The following is a 21252-nucleotide window of genomic DNA, read 5'->3' as shown; positions in this document are numbered from 1 at the left end:
ACAGTGGGCTTGGATTTTAGATTGTAGCATAAAGCAGATCACATAATGTGAGGATCCTGCTGAAAAAAATAGCATTAAATGCATAGTTGAGCTTACAGTATGAAAAGTAAATCCCCAATAAAATAAAGCTAAGATTGAAGAAAAATAAAAATGCTAGGCATGAACTGAATTCTAGCAAACTTGAAAGGAGATTTCTGGTGGCTGCAGGAAGTTAAGCCTTGAGTGCCAGTGAAGCAGGGGAAGGAAAAGGGGTCAATGCATAAAGCAAAGATCATTGAGGGCTACACCTGCCATAAAATAAATAAAAAATAAAAACAAAGCAACTATGGACACTGTGAAGTGATAAGGAAGCTTTCCTGTCTTGGCCTGGGCTTTGGATAGAGGGAAAAAAAAATTTCTCATGTAGGTTTGGATTTTAATTTATACTGCTTGAATTGTCTAAAAAAATTTTCAGCCTAGAAATCCACATAAAAAGCCAGAGATAATACAGATTTGCCCAATAAAAGTAAATGAAGACCTTCTTTGGAGAAACATAACTTCAATGTAATCTATACAAAGATTCCTACAGATAAAGCCTTGCTGAAGATGAATCCAATCAAAAACTATAAAGCATGTGTGAAGGAAGAGGGTCTCTACTGTAAGAATCCACAGAGACAATAAGATAGTAGAGTTAAATTCCCAGAGATTTGAGATAATAGAACTACTGACTTAAGATTATAAAATAAACATTTAAAAATGGCTCAAGACATAAACGGATTACTCTAAACCATAAGAAAAGAATAAGATGCTTGGAGGGTAATACAATTTTGAAAAAATGAACAAGATAGAACTTCTAGAAATACAAAGTATAGTTATTTAATTTAAAATTCAGTTAAATAGAAATTTGGCTACAATAGAAGAAAAATTAGTAAATTGGCAAAATAGAAAAAAGATATTTAAAAGAGTAAGAGATATGGAGGAATGAGAAGAATTATCTGGAATACCAGAAAGAGAGAGTAGAGATCATCATAGAGACACAGTATTCAAAGAAATAAGAGCTAAGAATTTTCCAGAACAGATGAAAGATATGAATCATCAGATTCTGAAGGCACAAAGGGACCCAAATGAAAATAAATATACACTTAGACACATTGTTGGGGAACTCCAAGAAAAAATAATCAAAGGAGAAAAAATATATTAAAAGAAATTTAAGGTAATTAAAAGAAAAAAGATATTGTTTTTATGTTTTTAAACTTTTATTGAAATATAGTTGATTTATAATGTTGTGTTAGTTTCAGTTATACAGAAATGAATATATCAGTTCAGTCCAGTTGCTCAGTCGTGTCCAATTCTTTGCAACCCCATGAACCGCAGCATGCCAGGCCTCCCTGTCCATCACCAACTCCCATATATATATATATATACACACACACACACACACACACACACATGTATATATATTTGAGATTCTTCTCCATTATGTTATTATAAAATACTGAGTATAGATAAAACATAGTCTTTAAATATTCCGTTCCTTTCCGTTCCGTCGCTCAGTCGTGTCCGACTCTTTGCGACCCCGTGGACTGTAGCCTAACCAGGCTTCTCCGTCCATGGGATTCTCAAGGCAAGAATATTAGCAACTGACTAATAGCAACAATAGAAACCAAAGACAACAAAATAATATTTTCACATGCTAAAATAAAATAACTGTGAACTACAAAGTCATACACTGACAATCACTAAAGAACACGAGGGGCGTAAGAAACATTTCTGGACATACAAGCACTCATACATAGATTTATATTTTATTTATTTTTGTGGCTGCACCATATAGCTTGCAAGACCTTAGTTCTCTAATCAGGTGCTGAACCTGTGCCCCCTTCAGTGGAAGCACAGAGCCTTAACCACTGGACCACCAGGGAATTTCCTACAACCAATTCTTAATAAAAGAATTTATAAAGGATGTACTTCAGGAAGAGAAAATTTTTATGCAGAAAGTTTAAGTGTAAGAAAGAATGATGGACAAACAAGTTGTTAAACATGTAACTGAATAAGTATATAATTGAATAAATCACAAAATTATAATGTCTGATTTCATGTTAAGAAAAAGAATTAAAAATTGGACAACAATTACATGTAAAATGAAGGAGAGATGATCAAAGGGATGTTAAAGGGATTTAAGGTTCATGTGTTTAAAATTAGAGCAATTGATTAATTTTAATTTTAATATAAATGCTTTTAAATCTTAAACACTAAGAGAGTAGTTATAAGGTATATATACTGTCCAAAACTTTAGTGAAAGGAAACAGGATTAAATTGTGATTGATCCAAGAGAAGGCTAGAATTTTTTAAAAAATAAAAACAGCAACAACAACAAAAAGAAAGGCAAGGACGAGATGTAAATTAAGACAAGAGAAATAACTAAATATATCAAAATTATAATACATACAAGTGGACTAAATATTCCAGCTTAAAGATTGAGATTCTCAATTGATTTGAGAAAAAAATGATCATCTTTAGCATCTTTACAAGTAACATTCCTAAAATTTCAGAGCATACTTGAAGTACAAGGGTTAAAAATAAAATCAACAAATTAGACAGCTGTATTCTCCAAATCAATATCAAACAAAATATTTTTTAAGGAATGAAGTATCATAAGGGATTAAATAATGAAAAGAACAATTCCCAGGACAATATAACAACTTTTAATTTAAATAGGGCTAATAACATAGCTTTAAATTATATAACAAAATTTGATAGAATTGTATTGGGAGAGAGAGGTGTAGGAGGAAGTTAAATTTGAAATGAATATCTGTGAAACCTCTAATTAGAGACCTTGAAGGGAGTTGGATATAACTGGTCTGTATCTCTAGAGAGAGGTTAGATTTTAAGTGTAAACATTTGAAAGTAGAAGAATGTATTACTCCAAGTTCAGTAGATTCTGAGCTTCTTGAGGAGGAGAATCATATATTAAACTTTGTAAGGCCCTTGTGCTAATCACAGTGTCATATACAAGTGCTCAATAAAGATTAAGTTGACTATATTCTAATAGTTTGAGTGTACTCCGGGAGTTGGTGATGGACAGGGAAGCCTGGCGTGCTGTGATTCATGGGGTTGCGGAGAGTCGGACACGACTGAGCGACTGATCTGATCTGATCTGATATTCTAATAGACAATGGTTTTTTTAGGTTGTGCACATTTTTAGATCTAGAGATTAATATTTAGTGAATGAATACGATGAGGACTATACAAAAGGTTTAAGACATAGTTCCTGCCTTTAGGAATATTGTAATTCAGTTGAAAGATTTTTTTTAACCCAGTAACTCGAGAAAGAGCAATTATCAATTTTCCATAATTAAAGTTAAATTGCCATGGTATCTGGGTGAAAAGAGAAAGTTCACCAGAGATTTGAAGTATTATAGAAAGCTGTACATAGGTGAAATTATAGTTCTTGAAAAAAATGGGCATCTTTGGTTGAAAAAAAGAGGGAAGAGGACATTTTGGTTTGAGGAATTAACATAAACTATTCAGAAGTAGAAATTATTGTGTGTATTTGTGTGACAGTGATGATGGTAGTTTCACTGCAGTTTAAATACTGAGGAGTGGTAAGAGAAAAGGCTGGATAGGTGGTTTTATGAAGTTATGGAGGATCTTAAAAAATTGTCATTAAGGGTATTGGGATTGCTTCAGTTCAGTCACTCAATCATGTCTGACTCTTTGTGACCCCATGGACTGCAGCACACCAGGCCTCCCTGTCCATCACCAACTCCTGGAGTTTACTCAAATTCATGTCCATTGAGTCGGTGATGCCATCCAACTATTTCTTCCTCTGTTGTCACCTCCTCCTCCCACCTTCAGTCTTTCCCAGCATCAGGGTCTTTTTAAATGAGTCAGTTCTTTGCATCAGGTGGCCAAAGTATTGGAGTTTCAGCTTTAGCATCAGTCCTTCCAGTGAACACTCAGGACTGATCTCCTTTAGGATGGACTGGTTGGGATTGCTTATGAGGTTATAAAGTATCATGGCTGGTCTGGCATAATGTTTTAAGCTATTTCTATGAATAATCTGGAAGTAATATATGAGAGGGCTTTAAAGAAGAAGAGAATGGTAAGCAGGAAAATCTGTTAAAAGCTGTTAATATTTAAATTAATTCAGGTATAAACTCATAAGGTCCAGGGCTAAGGTAGAACCAGGGAAATGGAAAAAATGGGATAAATTTGAGAGGCATTAAAAAAAATGATGAAGTTTGGTTTGATTGGATATAAACAAACAAAACTAGAAGTATGTCAAAGTTAAGCCTAGAATCATGGTAGTATCCTGGACAAATGACTAATGTGAAGAAGAGTCAATAATTTATAAATTCAAATTTAGAGATCATAAGGACCTTAGATCAATAACCCCCTATTTGCAGATGACATCACCCTTATGGCAGAAAGTGAAAAAGAACTAAAGAGCCTCTTGATGAAAGTGAAAGAGGAGACTGAAAAAGTTGGCTTAAAACTCAACATTCAGAAAACTAACATCATGGTATCTGGTCCCATCACTTCATGGCAAATAGATAGGGAAACAATGGAAACAGTGAGAGACTTTATTTTGGGGGGCTCCAAAATCCCTGTAGATGGTGACTGCAGCCATGAAATTAAAAGATGCTTGCTCCTTGGAAGACAGGCTATGAGAAACTTAGACAGCATATTAAAAAGCAGAGGCATTACTTTACCAACAAAGGTCCGTCTAGGAGAAGGCAATGGCACTCCACTCCAGTACTCTTGCCTGAAAAATTTCATGGATGGAGGAGCCTGGAAGGCTGAAGTCCATGGGGTTGCTGAGGGTCGGACACGACTGAGCGACTTCACTTTTACTTTTCACTTTCATGCATTGGAGAAGGAAATGGCAACCCATTCCAGTGTTCTTGCCTGGAGAATCCCAGGGACGGGGGAGCCTGGTGGGCTTCCGTCTATGGGGTCACACAGAGTCGGACACGACTGAAGTGACTTAGCAAGCAAGCAAGTCAAAGCTATGTTTTTTCCAGTAGTCATGTATGGCTGTGAGAGTTGGACTATAGAGAAAGCTGAGCTTCGAAGAATTCATGCTTTTGAACTGTGTTGTTGGAGAAGACTCTTGAGAGTCCCTTGGACTACAAGGAGATCCAACCAGTCCATCCTAAAGGAAATCAGTCCTGAATATTCATTGGAAGGACTGATGCTGAAGCTGAAGCTCCAATACTTTGGCTACTTCATGCGAAGAACTGACTCATTAGAAAACACCCTGATGCTGGGAAAGATTGATGGGGGGAGGAGGAGATGACAGAGGATGAGATGGTTGGATGGCATCACCAATGCAATGGACATGAGTTTGAGTAGGCTCTGGGAGTTGGTGATGGACAGGGAAGCCTGACATGCTGCAGTCCATGGGGTCACAAAGAGTTGGACATGACTGAGTGACTGAACTGAAAGGCCCTTAGATCCCTGGGTTGGAACAATCCCCTGGAGAAGGGAAAGTCTACCCACTCCAGTATTCTGGCCAGGAGAATTCCATGGACTGTATAGTCCATGGGGTCTCAAAGAGTCAGACATCACTGAGAGACTTTCATTTCACTTCATCTCAAGGACTTTAAAAGTTATACTCACAGACACTTCTTTTCAGATGAGTAAGTTAACATCAGAAAGTTTATGTAATTAGTTCATGGTCATCTCAGTGATTAGCTTTAGGAAAATGGCTGGAATCTATGAAGAGATACTTTGAGCAGTTGGGATTGTGCTACTGATGGGAAATCACCATTGGATGGATAGATCTGAGGAGTCGTCTGAAAGGCAAAGACATGCAAATGGACATACTCTTCAAAGAGAGATTACCAACAGACAAGAGAAGAGAAATGATGAATGACAGTCATAAGAAATCTCCACTATTAGGAATTCAAACTAGAAGGGAGATGGCTCCCAAAGGAGTTCAGGAAGGATCACATATGAGGACAATCAGAAGTGGCCAGATCCAGATCCTGTAGTGTGTTGCCCTTACGATACATTCAATCTTCTGTTACTTATTTTATTTTGCATAAAAATCAGTATCCTACTGCATTTTTATGTAAACACCATCACATATTCTGTCAATACTTTATTTCTTGTTGATTTTCTTCCTAAGTATGTCCCTTTCTTTGATTATTAATATTTAATAATAAGCAAACGTGAACTAGCATCTCATGTTTGAAACATTGACAAAAATCTACCCGTGTCCTGCTCTTCCATCTCATCTCTCTGACTCACTACAAATATAAGCACTATTATTTGCATTTTTGTATAGTTTTGCCACTATATGTATATACCTGCTAAATGAATTTCATAGTTACTTTTTTACTTTAAAGGGGATATTGTTGTTTTTGTTCAGTCTCTAAGTCGTGTCCAACTCTGCAACCCCATGGACTGCAGTACGCCAGGCTTCCCTGTCTTTTACTATCTCCTAGAGTTTGCTAAAACTCATGTCCATTGAGTCTATGATGCCATGCAACCATCTCATCCTCTGTTGTCCCCTTCTCCTCCTTCTCTCAATCTTTCCCAGCATCATAGTCTTTTCCAGTGAGTTGGCTCTTTGCATCAGGTGGCCAAAGGATTGGAGCTTTGGCTTCAGCATCAGTCCTTTCAATGAATATTCAGGGTTGATTTCCTTTAGGATGGACTGGTTTGATCTCCTTGCTGTTCAAGGGACTCTTAAGAGTCTTCTCCAGCATCACAGTCTGAAAGCATCAGTTCTTCGGTGCTCAGTCTTCTTTACTCTCACATCCTACTTGACTACAGGAAAATACATAGCTTTGACTATATGGACATTTTTTGGCAAAGTGATGTCTCTGCTTTTTAATATGCTATCTATGTTTGTCATAGCTTTTCTTCTAAGAAGCGAGCGTCTTATAATTTCATGGCTGCAGTCACCATCCACAGTGATTTTGGAGCCCAAGAAAATAAAGTCTGTCACTATTTCCATTTTTTCTCCTTCTGTTTGCCATGAAATGATGACCCCGAATGCCATGATCTTAACTTTTTGAATGCTACGTTTTAAGCCAGCTTTTTTGCTCTCCTTTTTCACCTTGATCAAGAGGCTTTATAGTTTCTCTTTGCTTTCTACCATTAAGGTGGCATCATCTGTATATCTGAGGTTTTGGAACTTACTTTTTCACACAGTATTATGTTGTTTAAGATTCATCCATATGGGGGCTTCCCTGGTGGTCCAGTGGCTAAGATTCCAAACTCCCAATGGAAGGAGCCCAGGTTTGATCCCTGGTCAGGAAACTGATACCACATGCCCCAACTAAGACCCAGCACAGCCAAAAGATAAAGATTCATCCATATTGTCATATGTAGCTGTAGTCCATTCATTTTTACTGCTCTGTAATATTTCATATATGACCATATGCTTCACTTTATTTTCCTATATCCAGAAATAGGAAAATTTCCACTTGCCTGTTACCAGATAGTTTATTTTGAATAGTGCTTCTATGAACATTCTTGTGCTTGTCCCCTAGTATATATTGCAAGGACTTCTATTGGGTATATATATACTTACATTCATTTAAAACTCTTTTTGTGAAACATAGCACATTAGAATGGCGCTAGGTGAATTTTCTGATTGTGGAAATTCAAGTCTAAAATAATCAGCATCTTTTCCTAAGGTGAAATATTCAATTACCACCTAGGAGCCTTATATACTACACACTCTAGATAAGGGTTATTTACCAAATGTTTTCTTGGGGAGCAAAATTATAAGCTGGGGTTGGTCACTGATTTTTTTTTTCCACTGACCCAATTTAATGTCAATGCTATTTTCAGGATACAAAAGGAAAACTGAGGGCCAGAGGCAAGGAAGAGAGGTAACAGGTTAACTGAAGCTTAGCACTGTTTGGCAGCTAGTCCAGAAAAATTCACCTTCATCTTCTTTGAGGGTCCTCTTGCCTTCCCTAGCAGCCCTCCTTGTGTGAGGGTGAACAATGTGAACAAAAAGAACCAAGGAGAAGGGCTCTGTCAGCTTTGTTCACGCGGAATCAGTTGATTGTCTGCCAAGAAAAGTTTCTCATTTTCAAGAGGTTCTGAGCTTAAAATTCTCATCTCTTTGTGAACACACAAGAAAGAGCTCTTCTGTGGCCAGGGATCCTACATGTGTGTATGTATGTGCACAGAGGCACAGACAGACGTGCAAAGAAAAAGTGAACACTGGACAGACACAGAAGCTATACTGCCGTTCTCTTTACTATCATTTTCTACTTTTGAAATGTAGCAGATATATTTTCACGTAAATATAAATTGTTAGTATACCATAAATATCAGTAACCTTGCTGCTAAAACTTCCCACTCATTTTTACTTGTAGTAATCTACCTTGAAAATCTACTTAGGTTTTTAAGTCAAACCTCCTAGTTTCCTGCTTTTACCAAACATCTTAGCCTTTGTGCCCAATGACAGTTTACTCCCTTTCACACCCATCTCACAGGGTGTCATGATGAAAGAGAAAGAATGGGTATCTGATTATCTATGGATGCAGAAATGGAGGACCATCCAAAGGGGTCAGTGAATCAGCAGTGTGACGTGAGCCATATTGCCTTTCAGTGGAATCTTCTTTGACAAGATCTTTAGGGAAGAATTTTGTGGTCTGTGATTTCTAGTTATTTGCTATACTCCTATTTTCTTCTTGGTAAACAGATTTTTTAAAAAGTTGAATAATATACAAATGGCATTTGTTTAGGTGGATCACAGTGCCAATGCATTACCAATTATTCCAAGCCCACACACAAAACATACATAAAGAAAGTATTGTTCCTGAATTGCTATGTGCATTCTACAAGGAGATATTTAAATCAGGATGGAAACAGCAGAGGTTTCTTCCTTCTTTGGACAGTACTATAAGGCATAAGAATTCCCCTTACTATGTCAAATGAGCATACATTTCTTAATTTGTTTACCACCTCCATTGAAAGGGCTGGACGTAAATTGTATCCAATTAAGGTCTGTGCCTACAAGTACATTCCTGTAGAGTAGATATTATTTGGAAATTCTCTGTGCAATACCTGTTCAGGATTTATCTAAGCATATTGTTAATATTTAAGTTTTCTAGACTCAGTCCTATGAAATAATATTGCTATCATTCCATGTTTACCCACCTTCAGTTTCCTTTAAAAAATATGAAAATTTGACTGCAAATTGGTAGAGTAGAAAAGGTGAATTCTTCTTGTAGAAAGAGCATTAACTGGAACATTCTGATTCTTGAAAATTAGTACAGCAATTTTTTTAACAGATAAAAGAACCTCTTATCTTATGAAGTGCTGCATTAATTACAGCCTGAAATTCTGTTTCATGCGTCCTCTTTCAGAGCCAAGGAGAAAGCAGAAAAGATGTGTGTTGTTGGAAGTCTGTACTCCATTTTCTTTTTTCTTTTTGTAAAATATCTTTCTGAAAGGTAAATAGTACAGAAATGCCATGAGTTTAGATGGAACACAGTGCCAAAACAATACTAATTTTTCCAACAACAGTAGCTATAACTTTAAAAACAAAAAAACAAATTCCAATGTTATGAGTAACTTTGCTGATCATAATGAAAGAAAATGAAATTTAATGTCAATAGCAGTATGAGTATAGGAGGTAATTCTATTTCATTTTATTTTCAGACAAAACAGAAACAGAACATGGTGATACAAGCAAATCAAATACAAGCAAATGGAAAAATCCAGGTAAAGAATATAGACATATCTTTGATCTATATTAAGACCAAAAGTTTTGGATTTAGAGCTATAAAAGGCAGTTTTCATTTTCATTTCATTTATTTCATTTTCATTTTAATTATGTTAAGACCTTATGTTCCCTTATTTCCTGATATTACCCTTTCTGGGTAATAGTGATCAACTAAATACACGGCTATATAAGAGGGACATGGGAATAATCTATTGAGCAGATATTCTCTATAATGGCAATACTATTGTACATGCAAAGTTCACCAATATCTGCTTCCTATTTTCTTTGTCCCTCTTAATGAACTTTGTCCCCTTTCCTATTTAGCAACAACCCTTGCCCAAGCTTTGTGCAATGATTGGTTTAAATCCAGTATATGTGTGCATACAAGCCTGCTATATAGTGGTGTTATCTACATGCTTAGGGTTAGGGGGAAATTCTTTCATTTTTTTAATGCATCTATAAAAGAAGCCAGGATATTTTTTTTCTCTCTCTTTTTTTTTAATTGGAGGCTAATTATTTTACAATATTATATTGGTTGGTTTTGCCATACATTGACATGAATCTGCTCCGGGTGTACATGAGTTCCCCTTCCTGAACCCCCCTCCCACCTCCCTCCTCCCTTTATCAGGATATTTTTATGCACTGGTAAGAGAGACCACATTCTCCATAACACATCCAGGAAAAAGATCAGGTCAAATGGAATACTTATAAGATATGAAAGAATTTAAAGTAGCAGCAAGCAAGTCTAATTCTATGAGATAAAACACAAGTAACAAAATGGCAATGCACTCTGGTATTCTTGCCTAGAGAATCCTGTGGACAGAGGAGGCTGGTGGGCTGCTGTTCATAGGGTTGCACAGAGTCGGACTCGACTGAAATGACTTAGCATGCATGCATGCATGCATTGGAGAAGGAGATGGCAACCCACTCCAGTATTCTTGCCTGGAGAATCCCAGGAACAGAGGAGCCTGGTGGGCTGCTGTCTATGGGGTCGCACGGAGTCAGACATGACTGAAGTGATTTAGCATGCATGAATGCAACAGTCTTATTCTTCTGTAAAAGTTCTAGATAAATGAACATGTTGAGGCTGGTAAAATAACTGAGTCTAACAGGGAATTGAGAGTCATCAAATTAAAGTCAGTGTCCTTTGGTGCTCCGAATGGGTTCACGTTTACAAATGGTGCTGCCTAATGTAGTAGAAAGAGCCCCACAAACCTAGATTTGAATTTCAGATCTGCCATTGATTGGCTGGTGACCTTGGCCAAGTGACCTTCTGATCCTCAGCACTCCTCCACAATGGGGGAAAATGATGTTTAGCTTGCAGAGCTGTTGGTAAGGATAGCTATTCATTGGGTGGTTGTTCTATAAAGTGTCTAGAAGGGTGCCTGACACATGTGGGCTCAAAAGTAAGTTGCTTTTGTTTTTACTGTTATTACACATCTTGACACACTGCTTTTCTATCAAATGCCTCTAATATTATAATTAACATAAAGACCCCATTGAACCTGAAATCATAAGTAAGATAATAAAATGCCTTAAATTTGATCCGGAGTACTCAAAATCCTCCCATTCTAATTTCTCCCCCGATTAGTTTTGTAACGTGAAAGGAATACTCTTGTGAGCACATCCAGGAGCAGGGGTGAGACAGGATATCACTACCTGGCTGCACCACTTTTACCAGCCAATCCAGGCTAAGTGAAGGGACAGAATGGCACCAGGAGGAAGGTGGGCAAAAGGAAACAAAGAGTGAAGTCTTCACATCTTAGGCCACCAGGGATGTCTCAGAGGATCCCATCCACTTACACATAATGCAAATCAATTTGAGTCACCTGCTGAAAAAATAAATAAATAAATTGGAAAACGTTGCAATTTATATAGAAGCTAAGAAGGAAGGCAAAGACGTGGGTTCCTCTCAAATATCATTTTTAAAAAAATTTTGTCCAGAATTAGCCCAGTCATTGCTTCCCTTCTCGGCTTTTCTCAAGCTGTCAAAAGAGAGCCAAACTTAGTTCTTAGTTCCTTCAGGTTTCTTGCTGGCTGCCAAATATGAGGTCCTTCATCTCCTCCCTGGTGTTGCAATCCTTCACAATTGCTTCATCCACCAACTGCCTCACGCCAACACTTTGTCTACTGCTTTCTTCTCTGTGTCTCCTTCCTGTGTGGCCACTTGGCCAGTTTGCCAGCAGCGGATTGGCCCAGAACAGCCGGCCGTCATATGACCAAGTCCCAGCCTCTGCGAAGCACCCACGTCTGAATTTCCATGACGCACCTGCTGCCGTCACATTGGCTCTCAAGTAAGTCAGTGGTCAAATCTTTTCCAAAAGTGGTTTTGACAGAGAACAGCTTAAATCACCAAAGATGTTGACAAATGCACTGTTATCTAGGAAAGTGAGTAAAGCAACTCATTTGAAGGACAGGAACAGATAAGGCCCACCTCTTTGTCTCCTTGCCTTTTTACACTGATATTCTTGTGGAGACAAAGGGAAAGAATGGAAAGGAAACAAAGCCAAATCTTTAGCGCTGGCTGTCCCAGGGTTGATTAGGATGCTGATCTGTGTGGCAGGTTTCTAGGTTCTCACCCAACTTCTTGGCTGCTATTCAAAGGATTTAACAGTGCGCTTTGTAAATAGTGGTGTACAAAGCCGTTCTAAAAATAGTACATTTCCAGGGTCTGAATTGAGTGAGTGGAATGAGTGGCGATGACTGTATTGTACAAGACAGATTACAAGCAAGTTACTCGATGGTACTTGATATGCAGGGTTATTTACATGCTTCCTCTGGCTTGGTTAAATAATGCAAACACATTTATCAACGTACATGATCATTTTGTTTATTTGTGCTCTGGAGAACTCGTGTGTGTTTATGACTGACAAATGTATGTGTTCTATTTTCTGACAATCAAACAAAGCTCTTGCGATGAGGTAAATAGCTGAGTTAAATAGTGGAGCCGACACTCCTGAGAATCGCTGATGTGACACTATGGTGGTTGTTAATGACAGGTTTCCTGCTGCGCTTTCTGCCCGAAAGGATTTTTGCTGAAGGTGGGAATCAACAAGAGGCTCTGATGACTAGGGGGACTGCTGGGTTTGGCTAAAATCTCTCTGGAAACCATGTACGTGAAAGCTTGTGCCTCAAAAGTAATTTTTTACCGAGGGAGCTACTGCTCTTGTTCTTCCTCGCCCTGGCGCCTGTGGTTGGGCTGTGGTGGGACCTCAGAGAGTAGCACAGTCCTTGCTGTCGCCTACTGCAAAAGGCAGGTCAGAGGTACTTTTCACAGAAGACTCAGGCTCAGGGAGAGCCCCAACGGAACTTTAAATAAGAACATAATTACCTGAAATGAGATGCTGTGATGTGTTTGCAGTCATTTGAATGCAAAAGATACCCCTTCCATTTTCAACTGTAAGTGGTGCTTGTACATTCTGAGAAGAGACATGTTCTCTTACCAAAATGCAATATAATTATTTCTGTGGTGCTTGTACATTCTGAGAAGAGACATGTTCTCTTACCAAAATGCAATATAATTATTTCTTACATAAATAGTTGTCTTTCAGGCAGTTTGGAGATGCTCTTTTTTAATATCAGTAACGATGTGGAAAATCTTAGGTGAAGCCCTTGATTGTTCTGACAGGTCAATTTCCTCTTAGAAGTCAGAAACTGAGAATAGGGACAGCTCTTGAAGGAGTCAGACCAGGGAAATACATTAAAGAGGATTAAAAAAAAAAACCTCAACCTGTCACTTTAGCAAACATTTCTCCTACCCAAATTTCATGCCTATAACTTGATACAGTCTTGGGTAGATTGGCTCTGACAGTCCAATACTCCTCTCTCCCCTACTTTGGAAAGGTCCAAAAACTCTTTGACTCTCCAGTTTTCTCATCCATGAAATGGTTAGAATAATATCCTCCTCACTGTGAAGATTAAATTAGGTAATGTAAACCATGTTCTTGGCCCATGGTAGTAAATGGAATGCAGTTAGACAGCATTCCTGGACATGGCCTCTCACCTGTCAAATAACATCCTAGTCTCCCTCAAAATAGGTATCATCTAATAGGCTGAACACTATTCAAATGTCCAATTCCTTTGAGAACTACCACCCTCATCATTATGATTTTCCTGGTTGTTGAAGAATGAACAGTCCAGACAGCATTAAATCAGAAGTTCCTAGCATTTGCGTCTTTATCAATATCTACCTGATAATGGGTGTTAGGGCTTACCTGGTGGCTCAGACAGTAAAGAATCTGCTTGCAGTGTAGGAGACCTGGGTTCCATCCATGGGTCGGGAAGATCCCCTGGAGAAGGGAATGGCTACCCACTCCAGTATTCTTGCGTGAAGAATCCCACGTACAGAGGAGCCTTGGGGCTACAGTCCATGAGGTCTCAAAGAGTGATACACAACTGAGCAACTAACACAATGGGGGTTAATTTTTCTTTGGAGCTGCCTTGGAAGAGAACATACACCATGATTCCAGCCATGGAATTTCCTCAATCTGGCTTTTATTTCTTATGTAAAGGAATTATGGTTTTTCCCCCACTAATAGGTGGATATTTGCTTACATCCCTAGAGAGTCAGAAAAATGATATAGATTTCATTTCTTGTTTGAGACTGATTTTTTTTTCAAACAGATAAAAGAATATAACTGAGTAGACTATTGGAGGGCACACTCTCAAGCGTGAACAAAGTGAGCTCTGAAAGAGCCTAATGCAGTTATAGGGGGATGAAGGCCAGGTAACATCCTCAAAGTCATGGTCACAGCTCAAACCCTTACCCACCATGTTTGTGAAGTTAAGAAGGGCATATGAGGTGGCTCTATAAATGGAAAAATAAAACTGTGTAAAATAAAGTGTAGATGGTACCTCTGCTAGTGACTATTTTCAAAATTGGCTTTCAGTATCTGTGCTAGTGTTCTATAAATTTATTCTACAAAGAAGATGGTTAGTGATCATCATCCAAAGTTAATTAAGTTACTGTAAACAAAATCTCAGCCAAATATGTGAAAATATTGGAATTGACCTTTTTTAAATAAAGCTTTCACATCAGTATACTTAAAAATCATATTGAAAAGACAAAGGATTTTGAAAAATGTCCAACTTTCATTTTCACTGGCCAAACTGGATTAAATGTTCTGTTTTCTCTTCAGAGGGGCACAATGTTGCCTCTAAGGGGCTTCTCTTCTCAAAGGGATAAAATGTACAAACACAGCAACTAAAAGAATGACACTTTCAATTCATTTGAGATTTGTTTTGCTTTTCTGTTTTATTGTAAGCCTATCTGCTAATGTGCTGACCGTGTTCTAAGCATTGAGAGGAATTAAAAGCTGTCACTGTGCTAATGGATCTTGTTGAGGGTGAGATGACTTTCATCTGAAAACTATTGTACTCAAGACAGTGTCTGTAAGTCTCCAATTAAATTTAATCAACCGCTAATATAATGCCGGAGATCTACAAGGCTGTGTACGGTTAACAGCAGGTAGGCTGGTGTGGCAGAGAAGTGGAATTTAGTAATGGTAGATGAGGGTGGCTGTGGGCTAAATTATGTGCCCCCTATCTCAGAGAGTCGGACACGACTGAGCGACTGAACTGAATTCATATGTTAAATTCCAATCCTGGTTGGTTTTCAGCCTAGAATAGTCCTAGCAGTCCTTGGGGACTCCTGTATTGTGTCATATAGGAACAAAAGCTGTCTGCAGATTCCCACCTGCTGCCACCCTCCCAGGATTGCACAATTCAATGTCACCAGGAGTAGAAGAGAGGAGAGAGCCCCTGACCTGTGGCCTGGTTGGCCCTTGGCCCTTGGTGATGGAGAACTGCTAAGGCAGACGCGAGAGACGCCCGGCTCCCGGCGGCGCAGACGCGAGAGACGCCCGGCTCCCGGCGGCGCAGACGCGAGAGACGCCCGGCTCCCGGCGGCGCAGACGCGAGAGACGCCCGGCTCCCGGCGGCGCAGACGCGAGAGACGCCCGGCTCCCGGCGGCGCAGACGCGAGAGACGCCCGGCTCCCGGCGGCGCAGACGCGAGAGACGCCCGGCTCCCGGCGGCGCAGACGCGAGAGACGCCCGGCTCCCGGCGCAACCGACCACGTGCAGAATCGTGGCTGAGAGGAGCTGCCCCGTGCCCAGAGTTAGGGCGGTGGCCGAGAGGAGCTGTACCACGTCCAGGAGGCGGTGGCTGCTTGGGCACCGGAGGGCCGGGAGGAGCTGATCCACATTCAAAGCAGGAGGGGCGGCCTTGAGGAGATACCCCTCGTCCAAGGTAAGCTGCAGCGGCTGCGCCTTGCTGGAGCAGCTGGGAAGAGATACTCCACGACCAAGTGGAATATAAGAATCCAGTGTTCTGGGGAGGAAGGAACAAGACGGCGAGACCACTTTCTTCCCCACAAATTCATCAGAAGAACATTTGAACGTGGAGTAAAGTCCACAAAACAACTTCTGAATACTGGCAGAGGACATCAGGCTCCCAGAAAAGTAGCCCATTGTCTTCTAAAGGAAAGAGAAGAAATCCAGCTCCACCCACCAGAACACCGACACATGCTTCCCTAACCAGGGAACCCGGACAAGTCACCTGTCTAACCCCACACACAGCGAAGAAACTACATAATAAAGAGAACTCCACAAACTGCAAGAAGAGGGAAAGGACACCCCAAGCAAAGCAATATAAGCAAGATGAAGAGGCAGAGAAATACCCAGCAAGTAAAGGAACAAGATAATTGCCCACCAACACAAACAAAAGAAGATATAGGGAATCTACCTGATAAAGAATTTCGAATTTTGATGGTGAAAATGATTCAAAATCTTGAAAGTAAAATGGAGTTACAGATAAATAACCTGGAGAAAAGGATTGAGAAGATGGAAGAAAGATTTAATAAGGACTTAGAGGAAATAAAAAAGAGTCAATATACAATGAATAATGCAATAGATGAGATCAGAAACACTCTGGAGGGAACAAACAGTAGAATAACAGAGGCAGAAGACAGGATAAGCGAACTAGAAGATAGAATTGTAGAAATAAATGAAACAGAGAGGAAAAAAGAAAAACGAATTAAAAGAAATGAGGACAATATTAGAGACCTCTGGGACAATGTTAAACGCTCCAACATTCGAATCATAGGAGTCCCAGAAGAAGAAGACAAAAAGAAAGACCATGAGAGAATACTTGAGGAGATAATAGTTGAAAACTTCCCTAAAATAGGGAAAGAAATAATCACCCAAGTCCAAGAAATCCAGAGAGTCCCCAACAGGATAAACCCAAGGCGAAATACTCCAAGACACATATTAATCAAATTAACAAAGATCAAACACAAAGAACAAATATTAAAAGCAGCAAGGGAAAAGCAGCAAATAACACTCAAGGGGATTCCCATAAGGATAACAGCTGATCTTTCAACAGAGACTCTTCAGGCCAGAAGGGAGTGGCAAGATATACTTAAAGCGATGAAAGAAAATAACCTACAGCCCAGATTACTATACCCAGCAAGGATCTCATTCAAATATGAAGGAGAAATCAAAAGCTTTACAGACAAGCAAAAGCTGAGGGAATTCAGCATCACCAAACCAGCTCTCCAACAAATGCTAAAGGATCTTCTATAGACAGGAATCACAGAAAGAGTGTATAAACTTGAACCCAAAGCAGTAAAGAAAATGGCTACGGGATCCTACTTTTCAATAATTACCTTAAATGTAAATGGGTTGAATGCCCCAACCAAAAGACAAAGGCTGGCTGAATGGATACAAAAACAAAACCCCCATATATGTTGTCTACAAGAGACCCACCTCAAAACGAGGGACGCATACAGACTGAAAGTGAAGGGCTGGAAAAAGATAGTCCATGCAAATAGAGACCAAAAGAAAGCAGGAGTAGCAATACTCATATCAGATAAAATAGACTTTAAAAGAAAGGCTGTGAAACGAGACAAAGAAGGAAACTACATAATGATCAAAGGATCAATCCAAGAAGAAGATATAACAATTATAAATATTTATGCACCTAACATAGGAGCACCGCAATATGTAAGACAATTACTAACAAGTATGAAAGGGGAAATTAACAATAACACAATAATAGTGGGAGATTTTAACACCCCACTTACATCTATGGATAGATCAACTAAACAGAAAATTAACAAGGAAACACAATCTTTAAATGATATAATAGAAGAGTTAGACCTAATAGATATCTATAGGACATTTCACCCCAAAACAACGAATTTCACCTTTTTCTCAAGCGCACACAGAACCTTTTCCAGGATAGATCACATCCTGGGACATAAATCTAGCCTTGGTAAATTCAAAAAAACTGAAATCATTCCAAGCATCTTTTCTGACCACAATGCAGTAAGATTAGATCTCAATTACAGGAGAATAACTGTTAAAAGTGCCAACATATGGAGACTGAACAACACGCTGCTGAATAATGAACTAATCATAGAAGAAATCAAAAGAGACATCAAAATATGCATAGAAATGAATGAAAATGAAAACACAACAACCCAAAACCTCTGGGACACTGTAAAAGCAGTGCTAAGGGGGAAGTTCATAACAATACAGGCATACCTCAAGAAACAAGAAAAAAGTCAACTAAATAACCTAACTCTACATCTAAAGCAACTAGAAAAGGAAGAAATGAAGAACCCCAGGGTCAGTAGAAGGAAAGAAATCATAAAAATTAGGGCAGAGATAAATGCAAAAGAAACAAAAGAGACCATAGCAAAAATCAACAAAGCCAAAAGCTGGTTCTTTGAGAAGGTGAATAAAATTGACAAACCACTAGCCAGACTCATCAAGAAACAAAGGGAGAAGAACCAAATCAATAAAATTAGAAATGAAAATGGAGAGATCACAACTGACAACACAGAAATACAAAGGATTATTAGAGAATACTATCAGCAATTATATGGCAATAAAATGAATAACCTGGAAGAAATGGACAAATTCCTAGAAAAGTACAACTTTCCAAAACTGAACCAGGAAGAAATAGAAAATCTGAACAAACCCATCACAAGCACGGAAATTGAAACTGTAATCAAAAATCTCCCAGCAAACAAAAGCCCAGGTCCAGACGGCTTCACAGCTGAATTCTACCAAAAATTTAGAGAAGAGCTAACACCTATTCTACTCAAACTCTTCCAGAAAATAGCTGAGGAAGGGAAACTTCCAAACTCATTCTATGAGGCCACCATCACCCTAATCCCAAAACCTGGTAAAGACCCCACAAAAAAAGAAAACTATAGGCCAATATCACTGATGAACATAGATGCAAAAATCCTTAACAAAATTCTAGCAATCAGAATCCAACAACACATTAAGAAGATCATACATCATGACCAAGTGGGCTTTATCCCAGGAATGCAAGGATTCTTCAATATACGCAAATCAATCAACGTAATACACCACATTAACAAACTGAAAAATAAAAATCATATGATTATCTCAATAGATGCAGAGAAAGCCTTCGACAAAATTCAACATCCATTTTTGATAAAAACTCTCCAGAAAGTGGGAATTGAAGGGACATACCTCAACATAATAAAAGCTATATATGACAAACCCACAGCAAACATTATCCTCAATGGTGAAAAACTGAAAGCATTTCCCCTCAAGTCAGGAACAAGACAAGGGTGCCCACTCTCACCACTACTATTCAACATAGTTCTGGAAGTTTTGGCCACAGCAATCAGAGCAGAAAAAGACATAAAAGGAATACAAATTGGAAAAGAAGAAGTAAAGCTTTCACTGTTCGCTGATGACATGATCCTCTACACAGAAAACCCTAAAGACTCTACCAGAAAACTACTAGAGCTAATCAATGATTACAGCAAAGTTGCAGGATATAAAATCAACACACAGAAATCCCTTGCATTCCTATACACTAATAATGAGAAAATAGAAAGAGAAATTAAGGAAACTATTCCATTCACTGTTGCAATGAAAACAATTAAATACTTAGGAATATATCTACCTAAGGAAACAAAAGACTTGTACATAGAAAACTATAAAACACTAGTGAAAGTAATCAAAGAGGACACGAATAGATGGAGAAATATACCGTGTTCGTGGATTGGAAGAATAAATATTGTAAAAATGAGTATACTACCCAAAGTAATTTATACATTCAATGCAATCCCTATCAAGCTACCAACAATATTTTTCACAGAACTAGAACAAATAATCTCACAATTTGTATGGAAATACAAAAAACCTCGAATAGCCAAAGCAATCTTGAGGAAGAAGAATGGAACTGGGGGAATTAACCTGCCGGACTTCAGGCTCTATTACAAAGCCACAGTCATCAAGACAGTATGGTACTGGCATAAAGACAGAAATATAGATCAATGGAACAAAATAGAAAGCCCAGAGATAAACCCACGCTCCTATGGACACCTTATCTTCGACAAAGGAGGCAAGAATATAAAATGGAGAAAAGACAGTCTCTTTAACAAGTGGTGCTGGGAAAACTGGTCAGCCACTTGTAAAAGAATGAAACTAGAACACTTCCTAACACCATACACCAAAATAAACTCAAAATGGATTAAAGATCTAAATGTAAGACCAGAAACTATAAAACTCCTAGAGGAGAACGTAGGCAAAACACTCTCCGACATAAATCACAGCAGGATCCTCCAAGACCCACCTCCCAGAATATTGGAAATAAAAGCAAAAATAAACAAATGGGACCTAATTAAAATCAAAAGCTTCTGCACAGCAAAGGAAACTCTAAGCAAGGTGAGAAGACAACCTTCAGAATGGGAGACAATAATAGCAAATGAAGCAACTGATAAAGGATTAATCTCCAAATTATACAAGCAGCTCCTGCAGCTCAATTCCAGAAAACTAAGTGACCCAATCAAAAAATGGGCCAAAGAACTAAACAGACATTTCTCCAAAGAAGACATAAAGATGGCTAATAAACACATGAAAAAATGCTCAACATCCCTCATCATCAGAGAAATGCAAATCAAAACCACAATGAGATACCATTTCACACCAGTCAGAATGGCTGCTATCCAAAAGTCTACATGCAATAAGTGCTGGAGAGGGTGTGGAGAGAAGGGAACCCTCTTACACTGTTGGTGGGAATGCAAACTAGTACAGCCACTATGGAGAACAGTGTGGAGATTCCTCAGAAAACTGGAAATAGAACTGCCATATGATCCAGCGATCGCACTCCTGGGCATACACACCGAGGAAACCAGAATTGAAAGAGACACATGTACTCCAATGTTCATTGCAGCACTGTTTATAATAGCCAGGACATGGAAGCAACCTAGATGTCCATCTGCAGATGAATGGATAAGAAAGCTTTGGTACATATACACAATGGAGTATTTCTCAGCCATCAAAAAGAATGCATTTGAATCAGTTTTAATGAGGTGGATGAAATTGGAGCCAATTATACAGAGTGAAGTAAGCCAGAAAGAAGAACATCAATACCGTATATTAACGCATATATATGGAATTTAGAAAAATGGTAACCTGAACCCTGTATAAGAGACTGCAAAAGAAACATAGGCATTTAGAACAGTCTTTGGGACTCTGTGGGAGAGGGTGAAGGTGGAATGATTGGAGAGAATGGAATTG

The 21252-nt window shown here is 38.7% G+C and overlaps 1 long non-coding RNA gene across 2 annotated transcripts in view; it reads left to right on the top strand.

The window, feature by feature from the left end:
• LOC148774848 (uncharacterized) overlaps positions 1 to 21252 on the top strand; it is a 235280-nt gene that overhangs the window by 59695 nt on the left and 154333 nt on the right. For both annotated transcript variants that reach the window (XR_016035275.1, XR_016035276.1), the window contains exons 2-3: positions 9619 to 9681; positions 11858 to 11976. This is a non-coding gene — a long non-coding RNA (uncharacterized LOC148774848). The remainder of the gene's footprint in view (positions 1 to 9618; positions 9682 to 11857; positions 11977 to 21252) is intronic.

The sequence above is a fragment of the Moschus berezovskii genome, chromosome 19 (assembly GCF_049115385.1).
Source record: "Moschus berezovskii isolate FMDL1 chromosome 19, NW_MosBer_1.0, whole genome shotgun sequence".
NCBI classification, from domain to species: Eukaryota; Metazoa; Chordata; class Mammalia; order Artiodactyla; family Moschidae; genus Moschus; species Moschus berezovskii.
This window is presented reverse-complemented; position numbering and strand designations above follow the sequence as displayed.